Below are 25,981 nucleotides of genomic sequence, written 5' to 3'. Positions count from 1 at the left end.
GACTATTGACTAGACTATAGACTAGACTATAGACTAGACTATAGACTAGACTATAGACTAGGCTATAGACTAGACTATAGACTAGACTATAGACTAGACTATAGACTAGACTATAGACTAGACTATAGACTAGTCTATAGACTAGACTATAGACTAGACTATAGACTAAACTATAGACTAGTCTATAGACTAGACTATAGACTAGACTATAGACTAAACTATAGACTAGACTATAGACTAGACTATAGACTATAGACTAGACTATAGACTAGTCTATAGACTAGACTATAGACTAGACTATAGACTAGTCTATAGACTAGACTATAGACTAGACTATAGACTAGACTATAGACTAGACTATAGACTATAGACTATCGACTAGACTATAGACTAAACTATAGACTAGACTATAGACTAGACTATAGACTAGACTATAGACTAGACTATAGACTAGACTATAGACTAAACTATAGACTAGTCTATAGACTAGACTATAGACTAAACTATAGACTAGTCTATAGACTAGACTATAGACTAGACTATAGACTAAACTATAGACTAGTCTATAGACTAGTCTATAGACTAGACTATAGACTAGACTATAGACTAGTCTATAGACTAGACTATAGACTAGACTATAGACTAGACTATAGACTAGACCTATAGACTATACTAGACTAGACTATAGACTAGACTATAGACTATCTATAGACTAAAACTATAGACTAGACTATAGACTAGAACTATAGACTAGACTATAGACTAGACTATAGACCTAGGACTATAGACTATACTATAGACTAGACTATAGACTAGACTATAGACTAGACTATAGACTAGACTATAGACTAGACTATAGATAGACTATAGACTATACTATAACTAGACTATAGACTAGACTATAGACTAGACTATAGACTAGACTATAGACTAGACTATAGACTAGACTATAGACTAGACTATAGACTAGACTATAGACTAGACTATAGACTAGACTATAGACTAGACTATAGACTAGACTATAGACTAGACTATAGACTAGACTATAGACTAGACTATAGACTAGACTATAGACTAGATATAGACTAGACTATAGACTAGACTATCGACTAGACTATAGACTAGACTATAGACTAGACTATAGACTAGACTATAGACTAGACTATAGACTAGACTATGGACTAGACTATAGACTAGACTATAGACTAGACTATAGACTAGACTATAGACTAGACTATAGACTAGACTATAGACTAGACTATAGACTCGACTATAGACTCGACTATAGACTAGACTATAGACTAGACTATAGACTAGACTATAGACTCGACTATAGACTCGACTATAGACTAGACTATAGACTAGACTATAGACTAGACTATAGACTCGACTATAGACTAGACTATAGACTAGACTATAGACTAGACTATAGACTAGACTATAGACTAGACTAGACTATAGACTAGTCTATAGACTAGACTATACTATATACTATACTATAGACTATACTATAGACTAGACTATAGACTATACTATAGACTAGACTATAGACTAGACTATAGACTAGACTATAGACTAGACTATAGACTATACTATAGACTAGACTATACACTAAACTAAAGACTAGACTATAGACTAGACTATAGACTAGACCATAGACTAAACTATAGACTAGACTATGGACTTACACTATACCATAGACTAGACTATAGACTAGACTATGGACTTAGACTAGGCTATAGGCTAGACTAGACTAAGTATAGACAAGACTTTAGACTAGACTTTAGGCTAGACTATAGACCGCATTTTGCATCCTTCTAAAATTACTTACCAGTTTTGAATTGAGAAAGATTTCTTGAAAATACTAAAGTCTTTATTAGATCCATTACAATATATTTTACCTAATGTAGGGCATCATCAAGTTAAAATATAATAATCTTTTATGAACTTACAGTTATTTTTTCATGTCTACATAATTTAGCACACTGTTGGTCACTTTTTTTTGATATTTGTTAGACGTGTGTCCCTATTATTATTCTGATTACAAACCATCATCTGAATTCACTTAAGCTTGACTTTTTGTTTTGTAATAAAAAAAAGAAAAACCCATTATATTAAATTGTAATTCATATAGAAAAGTAACAAATAAATATGGTTTTATGAACACTTTACATCTTCAGCTTTTCTTACAACAACTGTTGTTTTTACCAGAGCTCCCAGCTGTTGTTATAAACAGAAGAAACCTTAAAGAAAGTTCCTAAGAAATTTTCTTACACTTATGGTACGTGTCCAACGATGTTTTTAAAAATAACGGTTTTTTATACAATTCAAAAAAGTTGAAGAAATTACAAAGGGTAACTGGCCATTGCACACTTTATTATTGTATTTATGATAAATAAAACAACAAAAATATATATTTTAAACAATTAAAGTGTGTTTTTCTATTTTTTTTATAATATTTCCAACACTTTTCCATTTACGAGTTTAATAAAAGTTTAATTGTGGTTACATGTAATCATTTTTGTAACAAGTGATCGTATATCTATATCATGTGTGAGTGTCTGTACTTTGATCGTCCTCACTGAACACGCGCATAAAATTGCAGTTTAATTAAGACTAGATTTCAGTTTTTCCTCAGAAAAAAAAAATCGTGAAAAATTATAAAACAATTGCTTGGAGAAAACATTTTTATATAGACAATATTTATAAAAATTTGTTAAGGTATAAAAACAAGTTTTTGTATTTGTTTTAGATAGAGAATTTTAACAAAGTTTTCTTTTTATATAACAAAAATTAGAAAATTTTGGTCAATATTTATTTTATAGAAAATTTTCGTTTGCTAATTTTCGATAAATTTTCACTTTTTATCGATACATTTTCCCTTTTCATAGAGAATTTTTAATAAATTTTCTTTTTTAAAGAGAATATTAGATCAATTTTCTTCCCTTAAAGAAAATTTTCGATAAATTTTCTTCTTTTATAGAAAATGTTCGATAACTTTTCTTCTTTACAGAAAAATTTTTCTTTTATAGAAAATTTTCGATAAATTTTCTTCTTTTATAGAATATTCTCAATCAATTTTCTTCTTTTATAGAAAATTATCATTTAATTTTCTTCTTTTATAGAAAATTTTCGATAAATTTTTTTCTTTTCTAGAAAATTTTTGAAAAATTTTCTTTTTTTATAAAAAATTTTTGATAAATTTTTTTCTTTTATAGAAAATTTTCGATTAATATTCTTTTAAATTTTTTTTCTATTCTATTCTATATTTTTTCTTTTATCTTTTATAAAAAATGTTTGATAAATTTTCTTCTTTTATAGACAATTTTCGATAAATTTTCTTCTTCTATAGAAAATTTTTGATAAATTTTTTTCTTTTATAGAAAATTTTTGATAAATTTTATTCTTTTATAGAAAATTTTCGATAAATTTTCTTCTTTTATAGAAAATTTTCGATAAATTTTCTTTTTTTATAGAAAATTTTCGATAAATTTTCTTCTTTTATAAAAAATTTTCGAAAACTTTTCTTCTTTTATAAAAAATTTTCGATAACTTTTCTTCTTTTATAGAAAATTTTCGATAAATTTTCTTCTTTTATAGAAAATTTTCGATATTTTTTTTCTTTTATAGAAAATTTTCGATAATTTTTCTTTTATAGAAAATTTTCGATAATTTTCTTCTTTTATAGAAAATTTGCGATAATTTTTTTCTTTTATAGACAATTTTCGATAATTTTTTTTCTTTCATAGAAAATTTTCGATAAATTTTCTTTTATAGACAATTTTCGATAAATTTTCTTTTTTTATAGAAAATTTTCGATAAATTTTCTTTTTTTATAGAAAATTTTCGATAAATTTTCTATTTTTATAGAAAATTTTCGATAAATTTTCTTTTTTTTTAGAAAATATTCGATAAATTTTCGATACATTTTCTTCTTTTATAGACAATTTTCGATAAATTTTCTTCTTCTATAGAAAATTTTCGATAAATTTCTTCTTTTATAGAAAATTTTCGATAAATATTTTTCTTTTATAGAAAATTTTCGATAAATATTTTTCTTTTATAGAAAATTTTCGATAAATATTTTTCTTTTATAGAAGATTTTCGATAAATTTTCTTCTTTTATAGAAAAGTTTTGATAAATTTTATTCTTTGATAGACAATTTGCGATATATTTTTTTCTTTTATAGAAAATTTTCGAATAATTTTCTTCTTTTACAGAAAATTTTCGATAAATTTTCTTCTTTTATAGACAATTTTCGATAAATTTTGTTCTTTTATAGAAAATTTTCGATAAAATTTCTTCTTTTATAGAAAAGTTTTGATAAATTTTATTCTTTGATAGACAATTTGCGATAATTTTTCTTCTTTTATAGAAAATGTTCGATAAATTTTCTTTTTTTATAGAAAATTTTCGATAAATTTTCTTCTTTTATAGAAAATTTTCGATAAATTTTTTTCTTTTCTAGAAAATTTTTGAAAAATTTTCTTTTTTTATAAAAAATTTTTGATAAATTTTTTTTCTTTTATAGAAAATTTTCGATTAATATTCTTTTAAATTTTTTTTCTATTCTATTCTATATTTTTTCTTTTATCTTTTATAAAAAATGTTTGATAAATTTTCTTCTTTTATAGACAATTTTCGATAAATTTTCTTCTTCTATAGAAAATTTTTGATAAATTTTTTTCTTTTATAGAAAATTTTTGATAAATTTTATTCTTTTATAGAAAATTTTCGATAAATTTTCTTCTTTTATAGAAAATTTTCGATAAATTTTCTTTTTTTATAGAAAATTTTCGATAAATTTTCTTTTTTTATAAAAAATTTTCGATAGCTTTTCTTCTTTTATAAAAAATTTTCGATAACTTTTCTTCTTTTATAGAAATTTTTCGATAAATATTCTTCTTTTATAGAAAATTTTCGATAAATTTTCTTCTTTTATAGAAAATTTTCGATAATTTTCTTCTTTTATAGAAAATTTGCGATAATTTTTTTCTTTTATAGACAATTTTCGATAATTTTTTTTCTTTCATAGAAAATTTTCGATAAATTTTCTTCTTTTATAGAAAATTTTCGATAATTTTTCTTCTTTTATAGAAAATTTTCGATAATTTTCTTCTTTTATAGAAAATTTGCGATAATTTTTTTCTTTTATAGACAATTTTCGATAATTTTTTTTCTTTCATAGAAAATTTTCGATAAATTTTCTTTTATAGAAAATTTTCGATAAATTTTCTTTTTTTTTTAGAAAATATTCGATAAATTTTCTTTTTTTATATAAAATTTTCGATAAATTTTCTTTTTTTTTAGAAAATTTTCGATAAATTTTCTTTTTTTTTTAGAAAATTTTCGATAAATTTTCTTTTTTTATAGAAAATTTTCGATAAATTTTTTCTTTTATAGAAAATTTTCGATAATTTTTCTTCTTTTTAAGACAATTTTCGATAAATTTTCTTCTTTTTAAGACAATTTTCGATAAATTTTCTTCTTTTATAGAAAATTTTCGATAAATTTCTTCATTTATAGGAAATTTTCGATTATTTTTTTTTCTTTTATAGACAATTTTCGATAAATTTTCTTCTTTTATAGACAATTTTCGATAAATTTTCTTCTTCTATAGAAAATTTTCGATAAATTTCTTCTTTTATAGAAAATTTTCGATAAATATTTTTCTTTTATAGAAAATTTTCGATAAATATTTTTCTTTTATAGAAGATTTTCGATAAATTTTCTTCTTTTATAGAAAATTTTCGATAAATTTTCTTTTTTTATAGAAAATTTCCAATAAATTTTCTTCTTTTATAGAAAATTTTCGATATATTTTTTTCTTTTATAGAAAATTTTCGAATAATTTTCTTCTTTTACAGAAAATTTTCGATAAATTTTCTTCTTTTATAGACAATTTTCGATAAATTTTCTTCTTTTATAGAAAATTTTCGATAAAATTTCTTCTTTTATAGAAAAGTTTTGATAAATTTTATTCTTTGATAGACAATTCTCGATGAATTTTCTTCTTTTATAGAAAATTTTCGATAAATTTTCTTCTTTTATAGAAAATTTTCCAGAAATTTAGTTCTTTTATAAAAATTTTTCGATAAATTTTCTTTCTTAATAGAAAATTTTCGATAAATTTTTTTCATTTATAGAAAATTTTCTATAAATTTTCTTCTTTTATAGAAAATTTTCTATTAATTTTCTTCTTTTATAGAAAATTTTTGTTAAAAATTCTTCTTTTACAGAAAATTTTTGATACATTTTTTTCTTTTATAGAAAATTTTTGATAAATTCTTTTATAGAAATTTTCGATAAATTTTCTTCTTTTATAGAAAATTTTTGATTAACTCTCTTATTTTATAGAACATTTTTGATAAATGTTTATTTTTATAGAAAATGTAGATAAATTTTCTTTTTTATAGAAATTTTTAATAATATTTTTTAATAGAACAATTACGGTAAATTTATTTATTTATTTATTTTTTTTAAATTTTCCAAAAAATTATTTTTTTTATAAATAAATATTACATTTTCAGACAGACGGACAATTGTATATTGACCCAACATGTTTTATTTAGACTTAAGTATGTTTTATCGAAGAGATTGGTTTAAATCTAACGATTTTGATTGTTAAATACATCAGCATGTTGTTAAATATTATTAAATTATAACTTTGACTTAATTGTCACTTATATGTTAGTTTACCTCAATTTTCAATTTTATAACTAAAAATTAACAAAACGGTTTTTGAAATTGTGCGTGCCGGATATAAAAACCCTTTTTTATACAATTTCCAATACCAACAAAAACCTCCAGACGTATTTATACTCTATTGACTTTATCCAATAATATCTGTTTGTGTGTCGAAGTTTGTCAGTAATTTTTTTCTAACCGTAACATATCGATTTAGATAATTTGTTATACATAATTAAATGTTGATACAAAAAAGTTAATAACATTAAAATTAACGCAAAAAATCTCCCAACACAACAATTTGAAATGCAAATTATATAATGGGGGCTCAAAAACTAAAAAAGAATATAAAAACAACAAATGTATAAAAATTTGAAAAGAAATAGGTGCTTCCTGCTAAACCGAAACCAAACCACACAATCAAAAATAATTATAAAACGCACTCATTATGGACATAATTCAAAAAAAGTTGTCTTTTGTGATATTTAGACGAAAAAAAAAACAACTACTAAACACAACAAAATTTGAAAATATATGTGTTTGAATAAAAAAAAAACATTCGATTATAATTTTCCAATTTCCGTTCAAGGTTTTTTTGATCTTAGGCCGCTGTTGTCCAACACAAATTAAAGAAATGAAAAAAAACGTTAATAAATCCCCCAAATTGCTTTTTTTAACAAAAAATCTATGTATATTTGTATGAATAATAAGTGTATAAGCCAAAATATAATATAAATTGAGGAGAAAAAAAGAACATCTTTAGGCAGCAGCTCTAACAAAAAACGACACAATCATCTTGGTCGCCAGATTCATCATCGTACAGTCAGTCTAATATGTAGTAAAACAAATTGATGATAATAGTGGTTTTGGTTATTTCATAGGGAGCTGTGCTGATGATTGTGGGTACCATCATCACCATCTTCAGTAAATTGTATTCATTCATAAATGTTTCATTTTTATTTGAATTTCCAGCATCCAATAATCATCTACATAACAATACTCACACAAAAATAAAAGCATAAAAATTAATAATTTAAATTTATGAAAAACGGAAAGAAGCGCCCCTTCTTTTCATTCAAAACAAAATAATAATGTTCTACAAACTCTTTCAGATTTACACACTCATAATATATAATATTTAAAGAAACAAAATTCATTGAAGAAATAACCACCAAATCGACGACATTCTACATTTGAATTATAAAAGGGCTAAAAAGACAAAAGCGGAAAACAAAAACAACAACCAATACGACTGCTGTTGGTCCATATACATATTTATATAAAACCCGACCAAATGACCAGACACAGTTGAAACCATAACTGATTTTCTTTTGAAATGCTTTATTTATTTTGTAAGAAAGGCCACAACGTAAAACACTCCTCAACCAGTCCAAGTATTATAATTTATAGCGTCAATGTGAGTGAAATTTGTTTGGCGGTCATTTTTCTGTAAATGATGGCACAGTTGAACACACATGTTTTCATTAAGTCCTCCTTATTATTTTTTTTTTTTTTTTCTGTTCCATTATTGTTTAATAATTATTTCCATTTCTTTTGTTTGGCGATTGTTTTGTAATTTTGTGGTTGAATTTTAATTCCAGAGGATGGATGCTTCTTAATGTTTTATTTAAAATTTGGATTTTTTGTAGAATTTATACCGAAATTTTATTTGCTATTGCGACATTTACATCAGTTGGTTGTTGAAAACAATACAGTACTCTATATAAACCCTAATCAACTAATTGAAAACTCTTACTAAAATTAAATTGAAATATACTAGAAAAATAATCGAAAATTTGTCTATAGATAGAAAATCGATAATTTTCTATCCAAAAAATGTTGTCTATAAAAAGAAAATTTTCTATAAAAAAGAAAGCTTTAGCATTTTATATAAAAACTTTATTGAAAATTTTTTTTATTAAAAAAAAAAAGTTATCAAACATTTTCTATTTAAAAAGAAAATTTATCAAAAATTTTCTATAAAAAAAAAAAAATTATCGAAAATTTTCTATCAAAAAAGAAAATTTATCGAAAATTTTTAAAAATTAAATAAAAAAAGAAAATTTATGGAACATTTTCTTTAAAAAAGAAAATTTATCAAAAATTTTCTATAAAAAAATAAATTTTATCGAAAATTTTCTATCAAAAAAGAAACTTATCGAAAATTTTCTATCAAAAAAGAAATTTATCGAAAATTTTCTATCAAAAAAGAAAATTTATAGAAAATTTTATATAAAAAAAGAAAATTTATCGAAAATTTTCTCTAAAAAATAAAAAATTATCGAAAATTTTCCACAAAAAAGGAAATTAATCGAAAATATTATATAAAAAAAGAAAATTTAATGAAAAATTTCTTAAAATAAAGAAAATTTAATGAAAATTTTCTTAAAATAAAGAAAATTTAATGAAAATTTTCTTTAAAAAAAGAAATTTATCGAAATTTTTGTACAAAAAATAAAATTTTTCTATAAAAAAAAATTTATAGAAAATTTTCTATATTTTTGTAAAAAAAGAAAATTTATCGAAAATTAAAAAAAAGAAAATTTTCATAAAAAAATAGAAAAGATTCTATTATAAAAAAAAAAAAAAAAATCCAAAAATTTTCTATGAAATAAAAATTATCAAAAATTTAAAAAAAAAATAAAATTTATCGAAAATTTCCATAAAAGAAAAAAATTTATCGAAATTTTCTACAAAAGAAGAAAATCTCTTGAAAATGTTCTACAAGAAAAAATATCCATTGAAAATGTTCTATCAAAAAAAAGTTATCGAAAATTTTATATAAAAATGAAAATCGATTGAAAATTTTTTATAGAAAAAGAAAATTGAACGAAAATTTTCTATAAAAAAGAAAATTGATCGAAAATTTTCAATAAAAGAAGAAAATTCATCAACAACTTTCTATAAAAAAGAAAATTTATCAAAAAAGAAAAAACGAAATTTTCTATAAAAAAATTTTATGAAAGTTTTCTATATTTTTGTAAAAAAAATTAATCGAAAATTGAAAAAAAAGAAAATTTTCTATAAAAAAATAGAAAAGATTACATCATAAAAGAAAATTTTTCAAAAATTTTCTATAAATTATAAATTATCTAAAATTTTTTATCAAAAAAGAAAATTTATCGAAAATTTCCATAAAAGAAGAAAATTTATCCAAATTTTCTACAAAAGAAGGAAATCTCTTAAAATTTTTTTACAAGAAAAAAATCTATTGAAAATATTCAAAAGAAAAGTTCTCGAAAATTTTATATAAAAATCAAAATCGATTGAAAATTTTTTATAAAAAAAGAAAAAATTTTCAATAAAAGATGAAAATTCATCTAAATTTTTTTTAAAATTTTCTATAAAATAAAAATTATCGAAATTTTTTTTATCAAAAAAGAAAATTTATCGAAAATTTTCATAAAAGAAGAAAAGTTCTTAAAATTTTCTACAAGGAAAAAAAAATCTATTGAAAATATTCTATCAAAAATTATGGAAAATTTTATATAAAAAAGAAAATCGATTGAAAATTTTTTATAAAAAAAGAAAATTTATCGAAAATTTTCAATAAAAAAAAGAAAATTCATCGAAAATTTCCGTAAAAAAGAAAATTCTATCAAAAAAGCAAATTTATAGTAAATTTCTTATCAAAAAAGAAAATTGATCTACAAGTTTTTATCAAAAGAGGAAATTTATCGAAAATTTTTATAAAAAAAGGAAATTTCTTGAAAAATTTTTATAAAAAAGAAAATTGATCGAAAATTTTCTATAAAAAAAGAAAATTTATCGAAAATTTTCTTTAAAAAAATAAAATTCATCGAAAACTTCTGTAAAAAAATTTATAGAAAAGATTCTATCAAAAAAGAAAATTTTTCATAAATTTTTTATCAAAAAAGAAAATTGATCGAAATTTTTTTTATCAAACAAGAAAATTAATCGAAAATTTTCTATAAAAAAGAAAATTTATCGAAAGTTTTTATAAAAAACGAAAATTTTCTATAATAATAAAATTTCTCGAATTTTCAACAAAAATAATTTTAAGAATTTTCTTTAAAAATAAAGATTTCATAAAAAAAAATATTCCATAATTTTCTAAAAATAAAATTAAATTTATCCAAAATTTTCTATAAAAACGTAAATTTCTATAAAGTTATCGAATATTTTCCAAAAAAGATAAACTTTGTCGAAAATTTTCTATAAAAAAGGAAATGTATCAATAATTTTTATTAAAAAAAAATATAAAACTTTTTTAAAAATTAAAAAAGTAAATTTTATTCAAAATTTAATGTAAAACGTAAATTTAGTGAATACAAAGGAAACCTGTAGATTCAAATTAAAAAAAAAGAAGTTTTATTGAACATTTTCTATAAAATAAAAATTTATGAAAAAAACATGATAAAGAAGGAATTAATATAATAGTTCTTATAATTTAATAGTTCTTATAAAATAAACAAATAACAAAAAATTCATAGTTTTATAAAAAATTTGTATAAAAAAATCATCAATCATTTTATAAAATAAAGTTTTTTCACGATTTTCTAACTAACAAAAATTATAGCAAAAATCCTTAAAAGAATTAATTTCTTATAATTTTGGTAAAACTGGAAATGATATTGTAAATATTCACATAAACGGTACTTATCATTGATTACTGCGAAAAAAAACAACCAAATTACAATAAGAAAATAAAATGTAAACAAATATATTTGAAAACATACAGGACAAAAAGAAACATGTATGTATAAAGTACACACAACAATTACAAGAGAGAATAATACATAAGCGGAGCTTTGTTTTTTTTAAATCTCTCCGCTTAAACAAGTAAATGGAAATATAAAAACAAAGCTCGAAATGTAAAATATAACAACACTACAACAAGGAGAAGTTTTGATCTTAAGACAACGTATAGTAAATATTTTAGGACAAAAGGAATAAACAAATTTAAATAAGGGAGAAAAATTATTCAGAGAGAGAGTGTTTTTTTTTCAATATAAGATTTATAATTACAAAAAGTGAATGCAATTATGTAGGTATTATTAGAGTTGCTGTAATCTTTGTACTGATTGCAATTATAAACGTTCTTCTGCAACAGTTACACATTTAACTTAAAAAAATTATTCAAAATATATAAAAAATAATAAATAATAATGTCTAGTTATAACAACCACATTACAGCAGTACCGTACATACATAAGTACAAACTTCTGACCTGGTCCTAAATACTTTTGGTAGGGTGAATTGTGTATTGAAAAATAATTCTTCATACATAAATATATACTTATAGTATATACGGGCATAAGGGTTTTAAATGTTATTGTGTTTTTTTTTTTTATTTTCTATGCTTTTAGCTAAAATAAGCTTGAAAAGAAAACTTGCATATTCGTACATATTTTAATGTTGCTTCTTTCTTTTTCTTGCAGAAATTTATTCCTTCCTGGTATTTACTTCTTTTTTTGATGACAAAATAAAACATGATTATTGACTGCTTGTCCTTCTTTCTCTTCTTCTACGTACCAACCAAAAGAAATACATGAACTGTAAGTCTTATGCATTATTTTTGATAATATTTATGAACTTATGTTTATATTATGTATTTAAGTATATTTGTTGATCTTTCTTTTTTTATTATTTTGCTTATTAAAATTTCTGATCAGTTGGTATTTGCATTTGGTAAACGAAGAGAAAAAAAGGTGTTTGTTGTTGTTATAAAATAAATTTATTGATTAATTAATAAAAACAGAAATAATAAAAAACATGCAATTTTTATTTATTTATTCGGATGTTCCTTACCATAGTGTGTTTTAAAAATATTATTTATTTAATATTAGTTTTTAATTTAAATTTTTGTAAAAATTGGTACTTATTTAACTTTTTTTAGATGTTCCTTCTAGTTCCATAGTTTAGTCTATAGTCAAGTATAGACTAGACTATTGGCTAGTCTTTAAATTAGACTATAAACTAGACTATGGACTAGACTATAGAATAGACTATAGACTAGACTATAGACTAGACTAGACTAGACTAGAATAGACTATAGACTAGACTATAGAATAGACTATAGACTAGACTATAGACTAGACTATAGACTAGACTATAGACTAGACTATAGACTAGACTATAGACTAGACTATAGACTAGACTATAGACTAGACTATAGACTAGACTATAGACTAGACTATAGACTAGACTATAGACTAGACTATAGACTAGACTATAGACTAGACTATAGACTAGACTATAGACTAGACTATAGACTAGACTATAGACTAGACTATAGACTAGACTATAGACTAGACTATAGACTAGACTATAGACTAGACTATAGACTAGACTATAGACTAGACTATAGACTAGACTATAGACTAGACTATAGACTAGACTATAGACTAGACTATAGACTAGACTATAGACTAGACTATAGACCAGACTATAGACTAGACTATAGACCAGACTATAGACTAGACTATAGACTAGACTATAGACTAGACTATAGACTAGACTATAGACTAGACTATAGACTAGACTTTTGTCATATAGACTAGACTATAGAGTAGACTATAGACTAGACTATAGACTAGACTATAGACTAGACTATAGACTAGACTATAGACTAGACTATAGACTAGATTATAGACTAGACTATAGACTAGACTATAGACTAGACTATAGACTAGACTATAGACTAGACTATAGACTAGACTATAGACTAGACTATAGACTAGACTATAGACTAGACTATAGACTAGACAATAGACTAGACTATAGACTAGACTATAGACTAGACTATAGACTAGACTATAGACTAGACTATAGACTAGACTATAGACTAGACTATAGACTAGACTATAGACTAGACTATAGACTAGACTATAGACTAGACTATAGACTAGACTATAGACTAGACTATAGACTAGACTATAGACTAGACTATAGACTAGACTATAGACCAGACTATAGACTAGACTATAGACTAGACTATAGACTAGACTATAGACTAGACTATAGACTAGACTTTTGTCATATAGACTAGACTATAGAGTAGACTATACTAGACTATAGACTAGACTTAGACTAGAATATAGACTAGACTATAACTAGACTATAGACTAGACTATAGACTAGACTATAGACTAGACTATAGACTAGACTATAGACTAGACTATAGACTAGACTATAGACTAGACTATAGACTAGACTATAGACTAGACTATAGACTAGACTATAGACTAGACTATAGACTAGACTATAGACTAGACTATAGACTAGACTATAGACTAGACTATAGACTAGACTAAGACTAGACTTATAGACTAGACTATAGACTGTATAGACTAGACTATAGACTAGACTATAGACTAGACTATAGACTAGGACTATAGACTAGACATAGACTAGACTATAGACTAGACTATAGACTAGACTATAGACTAGACTATAGACTAGACTATAGACTAGACTATAGACTAGACTATAGACTAGACTATAGACTAGACTATAGACTAGACTATAGACTAGACTATAGACTAGACTATAGACTAGACTATAGACTAGACTATAGACTAGGACTATAGACTAGACTATAGACTAGACTATAGACTAGACTATAGACTAGACTATAGACTAGACTATAGACTAGACTATAGACTAGACTATAGACTAGACTATAGACTAGACTATAGAGTAGACTATAGACTAGACTATAGACTAGACTATAGACTAGACTATAGACTAGACTATAGACTAGACTATAGACTAGACTATAGACTAGACTATAGACTAGACTATAGACTAGACTATAGACTAGACTATAGACTAGACTATAGACTAGACTATAGAGTAGACTATAGACTAGACTATAGACTAGACTATAGACTAGACTATAGACTAGACTATAGACTAGACTATAGACTAGACTATAGACTAGACTATAGATAGACTATAGACTAGACTATAGACTAGACTATAGACTAGACTATAGACTAGACTATAGACTAGACTATAGACTAGACTATAGAGTAGACTATAGACTAGACTATAGACTAGACTATAGACTAGACTATAGACTAGACTATAGACCTAGACTATAGGACTAGACTATAGACTAGACTATAGACTAGACTATAGACTAGCCTAGCGACTATAGACAGACTATAGACTAGACCTATAGGACTAGACTATAGACTAGGACTATAGACTAGACTATAGACTAGACTATAGACTAGACTATAGACTAGACTATAGACTAGACTATAGACTAGACTATAGACTGACTATAGACTAATATAGACTAGACTATAGACTAGACTATAGACTAGACTATAGACTAGACTATAGACTAGACTTTGTACATAGACTAGACTATAGACTAGATATAGACTAGTAGACTATATAGACTAGACTATAGGACTAGACTATAGGACTAGACTATAGACTAGACTATAGACTAGACTATAGACTAGACTATAGACTAGACTATAGACTAGACTATAGACTAGACTATAGACTAGACTATAGACTAGACTATAGACTAGACTATAGACTAGACTATAGACTAGACTATAGACTATAGACTATAGAACCTATAGACTATAGACTAGACTAATAGAACTATAGACTAGAGCTAGACTATAGACTAGACTATAGGACTATAGACTATAGACTAGACTATAGACTAGACTATAGACTAGACTATAGACTAGACTATAGACTAGACTATAGACTAGACTATAGACTAGACTATAGACTAGACTATAGACTAGACTATAGACTAGACTATAGACTAGACTATAGACTAGACTATAGACTAGACTATAGACTAAACTATAGACTAGACTATAGACTAGACTATAGACTAGACTATAGACTAGACTATGGACTAGACTATAGACTAGACTATAGACTAGACTATAGACTAGACTATAGACTAGACTATAGACTAGACTATAGACTAGACTATAGACTAGACTATAGACTAGACTATAGACTAGACTATAGACTAGACTATAGACTAGACTATAGACTAGACTATAGACTAGACTATAGACTAGACTATAGACTAGACTATAGACTAGACTATAGACTAGACTATAGACGACTATAGACTAGACTATAGACTAGACTATAGACTAGACTATAGACTAGACTATAGACTAGACTTAGACTAGACTATAGACTAGACTATAACTAGACTATAAAGACTAGACTAGAGACATAGACTATAGACTAGACTATAGACTAGACTATAGAACTAGACTATAGACTAGACTATAGACTAGACTAGACTATAGACTAGACTATAGACTAGATATAGACTAGACTATCGACTAGACTATAGACTAGACTATAGACTAGACTATAGACTAGACTATAGACTAGACTATAGACTAGACATGACTAGACTATAGACTAGACTATAGACTAGACTATAGACTAGACTATAGACTAGACTATAGACTAGACTATAGACTAGACTATAGACTAGACTATAGACTAGACTATAGAAGGCCTAGACATAGACTAGACTATAGACTAGACTATAGACTAGACTATAGACTAGGACTATAGACTAGACTATAGACTAGACTATAGACTAGACTATAGACTAGACTATAGACTAGACTATAGACTAGACTATAGACTAGACTATAGCTAGACTATAGACTAGACTATAGACTAGACGATAGACTAGACTATAGACTAGACTATAGACTAGACTATAGACTAGACTATAGACTAGACTATAACTAGACTATAGACTAGACTATAGACTAGACTAGACTATAGACTAGACTATAGACTAGACTATAGACTAGACTATAGACTAGACTATAGACTAGACTATAGACTAGACTATAGACTAGACTATAGACTAGACTATAGACTAGACTATAGACTAGACTATAGACTAGACTATAGACTAGACTATAGACTAGACTATAGACTAGACTATAGACTAGACTATAGACTAGACTACTAGACTAGACTATAGACTAGACTATAGACTAGACTATAGATTAGACTATAGACTAGACTATAGACTAGACTATAGATTAGACTAGAGACTATAGACTAGACTATAGACTAGACTATAGATTAGACTATAGACTAGACTATAGACTAGACTATAGATTAGACTATAGACTAGACTATAGACTAGACTATAGACTAGACTATAGACTATATATAAAATCGTAAAGTGATTCAGAAAAAAATGTATAAAAAAATCAATACTTTAACCCCCATTTTCACAATGTCTTGTTATTTTTTAACTTTAAGATATATTGACAGTTCTCAGACAAAAATTGTCTTAACTGCAAGAATAACTACTAGTTTAACCAGTTTAACATTTTATAGCAGAAATCCTTAAAAATGTTTTTCTTTTAATTTTGGTAAAACTGGAAAAAATATTGTAAATATTCACATAAACGATACTTATTATTGATTATAGCGAAAAAAAACACAGAATACAATAAGAAAATAAAATGTAAACAAATATATTTGAAAATATACAGGACAAAAACAAACATGTATGTATGAAGTACACACAACAATTACAATAGAGAATATAATACATAAAGCGGAGCTTTGATTTTAAAAACTCTCCGCTTAAACAAGGAGAAGTTATGATGTAAAAACAACGAACAGTAACCTGTAAGTATTTGTTGGACAAAAGCAATAAAATAAGTTAAATAAAAAAAGTTGAATAAGTGAGAACAATTATTCAGAGAGAGTGTTTTTTACAAAAAGTGTTGGAGTTGCTGTAATCTTTGAACATTATAATAATTGAAGTGCTAAACGTTCTTCAGCAACAGTTACACTTTTAAATTGAAAAAGTTATACAAATTATAAAGTAAAATAAGTAATTACATATGTCTAGTATTACAGCGGTACCGTACATACATAGTAAGTACAAACCTCTGATCCGGTCCTAAATACTTTTGGTAGGGTGAACTGTGTATTGGAAAATAATTCTTCGTACATAAATATAAATATGTAGATATGTAATACCTACATAAGTGTTTTTAATTTTTCTTGTGTTTTTTTTTTTTTATTTTCTATGCTTTTAGCTAAGATAGGCTTGATACTTGCATATGTATGTATGTATGTATTTTATTTTTCCTTCTTTCTTTTTTTTGCAGAAATTTATTCCTTCCTGGTATTTACTTCTTTTTTGATGACAAAATAAAACATGATTGTTGATTGCTTGTCCTTCTTTCTTTTCTTCCCCATACAAACCAAAAGAAATACATGCATATGTTTATCGTAAGTGTTGTTTTTTACGCATTATTTTTGATAATATTTATTTATGAACTATGTAAATTTAGTTTAATATTTGATCATCCTCTTTTATTATTTCGCTTATTGAAATTTCTGATCGACTGGTATTTGATTTGGTAAACGAAGAGAAAATCGACAAAAAGTATGAATGAAATAAATAGAATTGGCAACTTATATTGTTATTTATAAAATCAGAAAAAAACTCTTAATATAAAACAAGCAATATTTTTTGTTCAGCTGTGCCATAATTTATTTAAAAAATATTATTTTAAAATGTTAGATTTAATATAAAATATTTTCAGTTTCAGTCTAGTGTATAGTCTTGTCTATAGTGTAGTCTAGTCTTTAGTCTAATCTATAGTCTAGTCTATACTCTAATGTATAGTCTAGTCTATATTCTAATCTATAGTCTAGCCTATAGTATAATCTATTGTATAGTCTATAGTATAATCTATAGTATAGTATAAAGTCTATTATATAGTCTAGTCTATAGTCTAGTCTATAACCTAGTCTATAGTCTAGTCTATAACCTAGTCTATAGTCTAGTCTGGTCTATAGTCTAGTCTATAGTCTAGACTATATTCTAGTCTATAGTCTATAGCCTAGTCTATAGTCTAGTCTATAGTCTAATCTATAGTCTAGTCTTTAGTCTAGTCTATAGTCTAGTCTATTGTTTAGTTTATAGTCTAGTCTATAGTCTAGTCTATAGTCTAGTCTACAGTCTAGTCTACAGTCTAGTCTATAGTCTAGTCTATATTCCAGTCTATAGTCTAGTCTATAGTCTAGTCTATAGTTTAGTCTATAGTCTAGTCTATGGTCTAGTCTATAGTCTAGTCTATATTCTAGTCTATAGTCTAGTCTATAGTCTAATCTATGGTCTAGTCTATATTCTAGTCTATGGTCTAGTCTATAGTCCAGTCTATAGTCTAGTCTATAGTCTAGTTTATATTCTAGTCTATAGTCTAGTCTATGGTCTAGTCTATAGTCTAGTCTATATTCTAGTCTATAGTCTAGTCTATAGTCTACTCTATGATCTAGTCTATAGTCTAGTCGATAGTGTAGTCTATAGTTTAGTCTACAGTCTAGTCTATAGGTAATCTAGACTATAGTCCAGTCTATAGTCTAGTCTATAGTTTAGTCTATTGCCTGATCTACAGTCTAGTCTATAGTTTAGCCTGTAATCTAGTTTATAGCCTAGTCTATAGTCTATGATCTAGATTATGATCTAGTCTATAGTTTAGTCTATAGTCTTGTCTATAGTCTGTACCCCGTTTCTGTAACTTTGAGTGAGAAGTTCTCACATCGAGAAGTGTGAAACAAAAAATTCCATCGTTTCTCGATTTGTGAGTAAAAAGTGTTTCTGTAACTTAAAGTGAGAAGAGGCTGCACGAATTACGTTTTTATTGGAAATTTCCAATAAAACAGCTGTCAAAAACATAGAAATTAAAAGAAGAAAACAAAAATTGCTGAACAAATTTATAAACGAAGAATAAATAAACAAAAAATATAGAAATTAAATGAAAATTGTTCGAAAAATTATCCCACTAAATTTGCCCTTGGCAAATTCTAAGTTTATGTCCACGTACTTTTTTAGCATTTGCTTCTGTATATCCGAAATTCCTCCTATTTTCTAAAAATTAGTGAACAATATTTATTTTAATTTTTAAATAATTATAAATATAACATTAATTTTTCATTGTTTCATATAATTCATGTTTAAATTAAATTTTATTTACTTAAAAATTTCCTTTCCGCACCGTTTTAAAATATGAGTTTTTTTGACAGTTCATGTGAGAAACTTCTCACAAAATTTTCTTACAGAAACACTTTTACTCACAAATTTCCAATAACTTAAGTCAAAAAACATAAATGACAGATAGTTCTCACAAAATTTTCTTACAGAAACACTTGCATGTGAGAAATGATATTTTGTTTCAATTCACATTGTTTTTTCTTCAATTTCACTGTTTCATGCGAGAAACTTCTCGATGCGAGAGTTACAGAAACGAGGCACTGGTCTATAGTTTGGTCTATAGTCTGGTCTATAATCTGGTCTATAGTCTAGTCTATTCTATATTCTAGTCTATAGTCTAGTCTATAGTTTAGTCTTCAGTCTAGTCTATAGTCTAGTTTATAGTCTAGTCTATAGTCTAGTCTATAGTTTAGTCCATAGTCTGGTCTATAGTCTAGTCCATAGTCTGGTCTATAGTCTAGTCTATAGTCTAGTCTATAGTCTAGTCTATAGTCCAGTCTATAGTCCGGTTTACAGTCTAATCTATAGTCTACTCTATTTATAGTCTATAGTTTTGTCTATAATCTATTCTATAGCCTAGTCTATAGACGAGTCTTTAGTCTAATCTATAGTCTATTCTGTAGTCTGGTTTTGTGTCCTGGTTTGAAGGAAAAAAGTGTACAAATATTGACAACTATCACTTTAGTTAAAATTAGAACTTTTGATAATAGTGTTCATTTTATCTAGCGCTCTGTGCCAAGCCGAGTTTTATATTAAGCCAATTACATAGTGTTGGTGCAAAGCTACGTTGCATTAGTAAATACTTTTCGTAGGGTGTTTTGTGTCTACGAAAATAATTCATAGTTGTACATATTTAGTTTTCGTTTTTTTTTTTTTGGAAAATAATAAATTTACATACATGCATATTCATGTATTTATTAAGGATCAGTTTTGTAGCAGAAATTACATGTGTGTTATAATAAAATTTTTCTGTTTTTTCTTTCACTTACAGAAATTTATGTGCATCTGTTACCTACTTACTAAAGTAGAACAATTTTACATTGTAATTGTTGGTGACAAAATAAAACGGGATTGATAGATGATCTCTTTCTGTTACATGTAAATTATATTTACTGTAAGTGTTGTTGTTTTTAAGCTTTATTATTATTGTTAATGTTCTCTTTCTGTTACATGTAAATTATATTTACTGTAAGTGTTGTTGTTTTTAAGCTTTATTATTATTGTTAATGTTTACGCACTATGTTTGTTTTCATTCTAATTCTTAGTTATCCCTTCCGGTGTTTTCTTGCTAAAATTTCTGATAGACTGGTATTCGTATTTTATAGAAGAGGAGAAAAGCTATGAAAATTATAATAAAAGGAGGTAGATAAATAAATAAATAAATGATTATATATATGTATATGAATTAATTGATATTATGATCAACTAATTTTTTATGTATTACTAAAAATTGACTAAAAACATTTGTTATAAATATCATAATGTCACAATCACTTTAAAATAATTGATTGTACCTGTTATAGAGTGCAATGAACTTATATGTAATATAAATAAAACAAAAAGATTATATGCTAATATTTCTGAACTCCTATTAATACATGAATATTTGTAAGCGAAACTTCCTCTCTATTATGTATTTGCATGAAAATTAGGAATAAATAAAAAAGCATTTTATTAATTATGCTTTTCGATTAATATGGGCACCTGGTATTTTAACAAAATTTGTTAATAATATTTATTTAAAATTGTTATTATTTTAATAAGAACAATAAAATAAAATTAGCAATAAATAAAATAAATAAATAATGTAAATATGTATGTTATATATTAAAATTAAGTAAATACATACAAGTTATATTAATTTTTTATAAATATATGTAATAAACAAAAACATAACATATAAAAAATGCTTGTTTCATTACATCTATTGTTTTGCTGACAGCCTGGTAGGTATCAATATATAACATGTTATTTAACAAAAAAATTGGAAGGAGAAAACAAAAAAATTACTTAATTTACTTGCTTAGATTTTTGATCTCCTGGTGTTTTTTCCCAAATTTACATAAATACGTTGTTTTTACATAATTGCGCTATAAAAATTGTGTAAAACAAAATCTAAAATAAGAAAAGGCTGCATGCTAAAAATTATGAGCATCTGGTAGAATTTCCTTTCTTTAAGTGTTCTTCTTTTTCCATTTCAAATGAAGATTAAAAAATAAACAAATAATGAAAAAGCGCCTCTTATTAAATATTATGTTCTCCTATTATTTTGCTTGATTTTAAAAGTTACATTAAAGTCCTTATTTCATGTGTTGAACAAAATATTACTTTCTGCCATGGATTGCCTACACTAATTTCTGATAACCTGGTATTTTTATGTAATTTAAGAAAACCGTATTACGATTTGTTTAGGGTTGCCAACATTGTTAATAACAATATGAAATGTAAAGCAAAAAGTTTGCTAACTAAGATTTATGCGTTCCTATTATTTTAAAGATCTTTTGCAGATATGAAATTTCTTATTAAAATTCTTTAATTTTACTACCAACTACATTTTCTGTTTCCCTAGTATTTTTGCAACAATTTTAAGGAAAATCTATTTATTGAATTTTTGTTTTATTTATTATGTGTGACAAAGGAAAAAGTCACCTGCTGAATATTATAATCACCTAATATTTTTTATCATTTTTATTTTAGTTTTCTTTTGATATTTATTTACTTATGTATATGTTAAGTATATAACTAACACACACATATTTAATGTATTATAAATTATAACAAAGAGGCTCCTTCTATATTTTCTGTTCTCCTAGTATTAATGGTGGGTTTTAAAATGTTCTTCTTTTCCTACAAAAGCTTGCAAAATATATATGAATACATGCCAAGAATTCTGCCTACTTACCTTTCTGTTTCCTTGGTATAATCAAAAAGTTTAAATAAAATATTACATATTTTTGGTTTTATTCCGTAATATTTTTATTTCTTATATATTTTTAATTATTATTCTTATTTTGTTTGTATGTATTTTTATTTATGCTTAAAGAAAAGGAAATAAAAAAATAAGATCTTTTCATATTTAAAACATTTGTTTTGATTTGGAGACAAAGTTTCTGTGAGCCTGATAGTTTTTCAAAGTTCATGCATTTTAACACAAAAATTCAGCCGTATGTATAAATAAAGTAAATAAGTAGCAAGTATACATAGTTAATATAAAAGTCATATAAATAAAAAAACAATAAAGATGTAATAAAATTAGAATATATATGTATATATAAAAAGCTTTTTAAATACATTTTCTGTACATAATTTGTTTGTAAAGTAATAAATAATAAAAAGCAAAGTGGTAAATAAATATGTACATACATCGATAAGTAAAGAAATGGTAAATAAATGTGTATGTAGATAAATATGTAACAACTGTATACAACAATTTCTACTTTCTGACTGGCACTTTTTATACATTTTATGGAGAGAAACAAATATTTTTTTTCAATAAGAGAGTGTATTATATACAATCTTTAATAATTAAAAGGGGTAAATACATTTCTTAATAAATATCAAAGCAAATAATTTCATATTTAATTAACTCTCTATATATTTATATATACAAACTTAATTGTATCCTTAAACTGTTACCATCTTAATTGTTAATGCTTCATTAGAGGGCTGACTACAATCTTCACTTCACCAGTAGTACATTTTGGAAATTCTGAAATTACATAGATGAAAATTCATTTACCAATAGTATGTGGATGGATTTCACAGAAATAATTAATAATAAAAATTAATAAAAAATAATTAATAATAAATAGCTAGACCATAACAAATAAATAATAATGTTATATTCTGCTCTGCTGAATCTAATCAAAACTATTTTCTAAAGATGATCGTACACTTTTTCTATACGAAAACTGTCTTCTATATGAAGACACTTTTCTATACGAAAACTGTCTTCTATATGAAGACACTTTTCTGTACGAAAACTGCTTCTATATGAAGACACTTATCTAAATGAAAACTGTCTTCTATATGAAGACACTTTTCTATATGAAAACTGTCTTCTATATGAAGACACTTTTCTATATGAAAACTGTCTTCTATATGAAGACACTTTTCTATATGAAAACTGTATTCTATATGAAGACACTTTTCTACACGAAAACTGTCTTCAGTATAAAGACTCTTTTCTATACGAATACTGTCTTCTATATACAGACACTTTTCTGTATGAGAACTGTCTTCTATATGAAGACTCTTTTCTGTACGAAAACTGTCATCTATATGAAGACACTCTTCCGTACGGCAACTGTCTTCTATATGAAGACACTTATCTATATGAAAACTGTCTTCTATATGAAGACACTTTTCTATCCGAAAACTACTTTCAATATGAAGACAATTTTCTATACGAAAACTGCCTTTAATATGAAGACAGTTTTCTATACGAAAACTACCTTCAATATGAAGACACTTTTCAATACGAAAACTGCCTTCAATATGAAGACACTTTTCTATACGAAAACTGCCTTTAATATGAAGACTCTTTTCTATATGAAAACTGCCTTCAATATGAAGACACTTTTCTATACGAAAATAGTCTTCAATATGAAGATGCTTTCCTTCAATATGAAGATACTTTTCTTCAATATGAAGACACTTTTCTATACAAAAACTGCCTTCAATATGAAGACACTTTTCTAGACGAAAGCAGTCTTCAATATGAAGATACTTTTCTTCAATATGAAGACACTTTTCTATACGAAAACAGTCTTCAATATGAAGAAACTTTTCTATACGAAAACTGCCTATAGAAAAGTGTCTTCATATTGAAGAAAAATACAACTTTCTATACGAAATTTTCAGTGTGAGGACACTTTTCTATACGAAAACAGTCTTCAATATGAAGACACTCTACGCGAAAACTCTCTTCTATATGAAGACACTTTTTACGCGAGAACTGTCTTCAATTTAAAAACCCTTTTTGACGACATTTTTCTATAATGTTAAAATAAAAATGTTATTAGTATGATAAAATTTCAAAAACTTTATTTCTGAAAGTACTTTTCAAAAATCGACTTTTATCTAAGACATGGTAAAATAAGTAAGTATTTTTTTGGTTTGCTTCAATTGTTATTTCAGGAGTATGAAGCCTGGTGTATAAGGTGTCATATAATTAAATAACTCCTCATTCTTATCAATATTAATGAGTTATGAATCAAACAGCAAAAATTATTTGCTGTTGTACAGAAATATTTTGAGGAACTTGAGGATAATAATTATAATTAGACAATCTTATACGAACGATTATGAAAACTATAAAAATTAAGATTTTTTTAATGTCGTTGCCTCGAAATATTCTTATAATAAATACAACTAGTAGAACAGCAAAACAAAAAAACTAAAGAAAATATGGTATTTGTTTAGGTTGTAATGTTATTTATGCATGAATTGAAATAACAACTACAAAAACAATATAATTAAGGAAATGTTTAACACACTGAGGCTACAAAACTACTAGATAACACGAATTACGCACTTGCAGAGTCTAGTGGAGTATTACACATATAAATACCTTGTGAATATCTTGGAAAGAATTTATGGCATGTTGCAGCCACAAACAGTTGAATGAATACACATAAAATCTAAACTAATATTGACATGTGGCAGAGATTTTGCATCTATGTATTAATGTATTATTTGCCAACTAGAATAAAATATGCTTAGTTCTTGAGTAAGAAGAAGTAATAACATATTTCGTCGTTGTTGCACCATCATCAACTTCATCATGGAACATTGATTATTTAGCGCGAAATAATCTTGTTAAAACAATTGAAGCACTTTTTGGGGCTGCAACAAACAGTAATGTAGTTCTTTTTTGCTTTAGCTTAACACTGGTTGTTTTTGGTTAGCATGAGGCATGCAACATAAACTTTTGTGAGACATTTATGATTAGGGAAACATAATCAAGAATTTACATCTTCATTATTAACATTTAACATTTCGCTATGACTTCTTGGAATTTCAAATCGATTTCAATGGAAAATCGTATAGAAAGAGTTTTTTTATGTCCAAGTGTTAAATGATGAAACATATGACGAGTGTTATGTAAATCGTATTAAGGGAAATCAAAATGTTTGCTGTTGTTTGGATGCAGTAAAATAAAATCATAAAAAGAAATAAACAAAAAAGAAACAGGAAACCGTATTGAAATAAAAATATTTATATTGAATGTTTCTAGCAGACTCAGATGCACAGATACGAAAACTGTCTTCTATACGAAG

The 25,981-nt window shown here is 25.2% G+C and overlaps 1 long non-coding RNA gene across 2 annotated transcripts in view; it reads left to right on the top strand.

The window, feature by feature from the left end:
* Positions 1-21,402, top strand: part of LOC119607542 — a 120,617-nt gene extending 99,215 nt beyond the window's left edge. The window contains exons 3-6 of one of the 2 annotated variants that reach the window (XR_005231733.1): positions 12,091-12,207; positions 17,809-17,932; positions 20,692-20,814; positions 20,966-21,402. This is a non-coding gene — a long non-coding RNA (uncharacterized LOC119607542). Of the gene's footprint in view, positions 1-12,090; positions 12,208-17,808; positions 17,933-20,691 lie in introns of both variants that reach the window. The other variant, XR_005231732.1, reaches the window with a different exon arrangement.
* The last annotated feature ends 4,579 nt before the right edge of the window (positions 21,403-25,981 follow it).

The sequence above is a fragment of the Lucilia sericata genome, unplaced genomic scaffold, assembly GCF_015586225.1.
Source record: "Lucilia sericata isolate MDLA Ls3-8-SP2 unplaced genomic scaffold, ASM1558622v1 Contig000705F_arrow, whole genome shotgun sequence".
Taxonomy (NCBI): Eukaryota; Metazoa; Arthropoda; class Insecta; order Diptera; family Calliphoridae; genus Lucilia; species Lucilia sericata.
Note: the sequence above shows the minus strand (reverse complement) of the source record. Positions and strands in the feature narration are given on the sequence as shown.